Genomic DNA, 4,021 nt, shown 5'->3' with positions numbered 1-4,021 from the left:
TATCAACATTCCATATGCTGCAAAACAAACCTGGCTTCTCATTCCAAGGAATGCCCATTCCTTATGATCGTCTAAATTTTAATCTAAATTTTAGGAGACATATTATGCAACTACCATGCTCTCCAACACCAGTGATGCCAATTCAACATCCAAATATCGGCGGGCCCTAGAAATAAATTTCCTTCAGAAGGGAGAAGGACAAGGCCTCACAATAGATGCCCTTTAAATTTTAAAGATTTCACAATGGATGCTATAATCAAATAACAAATACTTTAATTTGGAAATCTCATTTGAACTCTTCAAATTTTAAAGAATTCGTTTTGCTGCACTCTGCTCTATGCATTGTTGTAGATGTGCAAGTCAAATGGGAATTTCATCGCAGATCACAAAGCAAACAGGAACTGGAACTAAGAAACAAAATGTATAGCCAACTTAAATATTACAAAATTTGCTATAACATAATCATGCATCTTATAAAGAATACTAATCCAATCTTTAAGTGGGAAAGATTTAAAAAAGTACTAATCCAATTCTTCAAAATTATGAAAGATATATCAAACCTTGGATAAGATGGAGTGATGGGCCTCTCATACAGTTGTGAGAAAGCAGACTCAATGGTTGTTGCACAGCCTTCCATTTTCCTAGCTCAATTTGCGAAACAACGATTTGAAACAAGGGAGAAAAGCATTCAGAGTGGCTTCATCCTCCCATTGCAACTCTTTCCACCACTCTTCCTGTCCCTCGATAACAATTTTATGTTCCTTTGCACTATTGGCATCCAATGGAAGCTCTGGGCAGCCCACAACTTCAATTTCCTTGAGATGTCGGAAGGGCAAGGCCTTCCCAAAGATGCTCTTCAAATTCTTTAGATAATATAAGCAAAGAAATTGGAGTTTCTGAAAAGGGATTAGATCTGACATCATCTCTGGAACTTCACCCAATTTTTCAACATTGATGATTTCTTCCATCCCAGCACAACCGACTATGTAAAGAAACTTGAGGTTTGGAATAAAAACAATCCATGTCAAATCCCTCAATGAGTTGCAATTTGAAATTTTTACATTGCGAAGACTTTTGAAACTAAATGGTTCCCCTTTTTTTTGTACATCCCCTACATTACTATCAGAGCCCTTCCATTCCCCAACCCTTAGTTTCTGAAGATGCTTGAGAGTTGCTAGAGCTGAAATATTGAACGACTTTGACTCAGGAAAGCCTTTAAGGAATAGAGATTGAGTACAACTCTGTAACTTATCGGAGATCAAAAGTCTTTGGAGAGCATTGTAACTTCCCAAGGTGATGGACAACACATTTAAATATTTCAAATGATCACATTCCTCCACCAATCTTTCACCACTACCATCAAATAAATAACTAGTACCACAGTTGTACATTCTCAATGTATGTAACCTTTGAAGATTAAATATCAATTGACGTGGAATTGTTTTTAGCTGCACCATATGCTCCAAGCTCAAATATTTAAGATTTGTTAAGCCTTTTAACTTAACCGACAACTCTCGTATAGGAGTGTGTGATAGATCAAGATATTGTAATGAAACCAATTTTGAAACCCCTAATGGTAATTTAAGAAGCCTATTATTACATGATAGATTCAAAACTTTGAGAGAAGGCATACAGTTAAAGAAGTCATCCTTGATTATTGATAACTTATTGGAATTGAGAAACAAAGTTTGAAGATTAGGGCATGTAGGTGTTTGTGACAGAATCTCAATTTTATTGCCCATTAATGATATTTTTCTTACACCAACCCATTTTCCAATCTCTGGTGCTCAAGTTAATCCAGTGCCTGCTTCAACTAAATAATTTGCTTTTTCCTTCTCAATATCATTAACTATCCATAAAACCATGTCACGTATCACATCATGCAATTTTACAACATAATCTTTTTCTTCTTCCAATAAACATGCATGAACAAGAATACCGATAATATAATGCCCCTGGTCATACACGTCACTTCTATTAGAGTCATCCAAAAAACCCTCACCTATCCAACACTCTATCAATTTCTGCTTACCAATCAGAAAATCTTCTGGATATAAACTACAATATAAAAGACAAGATCTAATTTTGTCACTAGGCAAACTATCATAACTGAACTTTAAAAGAGGACACACTTCTGTCCCCATACCTGCAAATTCAGATGCTGAGTTCCTTAGCAAATTAGCTGCGTACCTCCATTCTTGAGGTGTCTTCTTGCAAGACATGGCTCGACTAACAGTAACTAGCGCAAGGGGTAGTCCACCACACTCTTTTGCTACAACTTTTGCTAATTGAGGAATATCAGGATGGTCCAAAACTTCACATTGTAGATTCTCCTCAAACAATTTCCAAGCTTCCTCATCTCTCAAATACTCCACTTTGAAAGCCTTGCGAGCTTTCATCGAGCCGCAAACTTCAAAAACTCGAGTTGTAAACACTACTTTCGATGGAAATTTTGAGTTTGGAATGGGGACACCCACTTCAGTTAAATCAATCCAATTCCATATATCATCCTTGCTACTCAATATCTTGAAGATATCCCCAGCTTTCTCTTGAAGACTTTTATTCTTCCAAGATTCGTCATTTAAACCTATCTTTTTCCCAATGTCTTCTTGAATATGTTCAAAATTTGGAACTCTAGATACCACCACCCGAATCAAAACATCAAAACCCTGAAGCTCATTGCAGAACTTATTGTTGATTTGTTTTAGTAAGGTAGTTTTGCCAACTCCCCCGGTGCCGTATATGCCCATGATTTCCACTTCCTCTCCGGCGAGGCATTTCCAGACTTTATCAAATGTTGATTGCAACCCCACTATTGTTGGCTGCATAGGTATCAATTCCACAGCAGGCTCTAGTACTTCCTCAGCTACCATTTCGAAAGCTCCCTCACCCTTCAAACTAACCACAACTTGCAACGTTTTGGCCACTTTCTTTCCAAACTTGTAGCTTGACTTGAAGTTCTTGGAACAGTAGCCTTCTAGACATAACTTCTCAATTTCTTGAGAGCTGTCACGTAGCAATTCACCAACTTCAGTTTCCTCAGCTTCCACCCTTGAAAGCCACCCTTGCACTTTACTCAGCCGTTGCATTTGTCGACGTTCAGCAATGTCAACCGTCCTCTTCACATCGGCCTTTGTGTCAACCAGTTTTTGCAATTCGTTCTTCAACGAATTAACATTGTCTTCAAGCTCACTTATGTATGCCACTTTTTTGGAAGTGCAATCTACACAAGGAAGGAAAATGGCTTGACATGTAGCAGAAATCAAGTCTGAGAATACGTTTCCCATTGATTTGAAAGAGAGGAAGAACAGGTTTTTCGATTTTGAGACTAGTTGTAATTAGGGTTCAATGTGTTTGATTGTTAAGAAAAATGTTGAAAATAAAATGATTGATGAAGTCAGACAAAAACAAAGCAACTGCCGACTATTCTTTAATATAGGGTTGTCCCTTAATACTTTTAATTGCATAAAAATATGCTTATATATCAATCTAAGGAAAAGAAAAAAAAATCGAATTAATATTCGTCTTCTTTATTCCCAAAAGATATTTCATTAATTATTTATTTGTATTGAATAACAACGTTAATGAAAAAGAAAATTCGTTCTTCTTCATTCGCCTTTTAATATCAAAATGCAAGAATAATGCATCACATGCATGACAGCTATCCCACAAATAAGAATAATAGAGTATTTATGTTCAATAACAATGTTAAAGAAAAAAGAAGATTCGTTCTTCTTTATTCGTCTTTTAATTTCAAAAAGCTTTGTAGTAAAATCTAAGCTGAGATGATTGATCTACACTACATCACATGCATGACAGCTTTGTAGTAAAATCTAAGCTGAGAAGACTAAACTTTGAAGTTCATTGGGTGTGTTATTTTATGAATTCCTCCTATCCCTTTTTTATTTTTTTAAAAACCATTACAACAAAAATGGTTTATGGTAATATTGGATAGTAGCATTTTTCTTTAAAGTGTTACTATAGACTATTTATGGTAACAGTTAATGTTAAAATGTTACGA

The 4,021-nt window shown here is 35.8% G+C and overlaps 1 pseudogene; it reads right to left on the bottom strand.

Moving 5' to 3' along the window:
* Nucleotides 1-641: 641 nt before the first annotated feature.
* On the bottom strand, nt 642-3,347 carry LOC116125899 (annotated as a pseudogene).
* Nucleotides 3,348-4,021: the final 674 nt, after the last annotated feature.

The sequence above is a fragment of the Pistacia vera genome, unplaced genomic scaffold, assembly GCF_008641045.1.
Source record: "Pistacia vera cultivar Batoury unplaced genomic scaffold, PisVer_v2 Contig173, whole genome shotgun sequence".
In the NCBI taxonomy this organism is placed as follows: Eukaryota; Viridiplantae; Streptophyta; class Magnoliopsida; order Sapindales; family Anacardiaceae; genus Pistacia; species Pistacia vera.
This window is presented reverse-complemented; position numbering and strand designations above follow the sequence as displayed.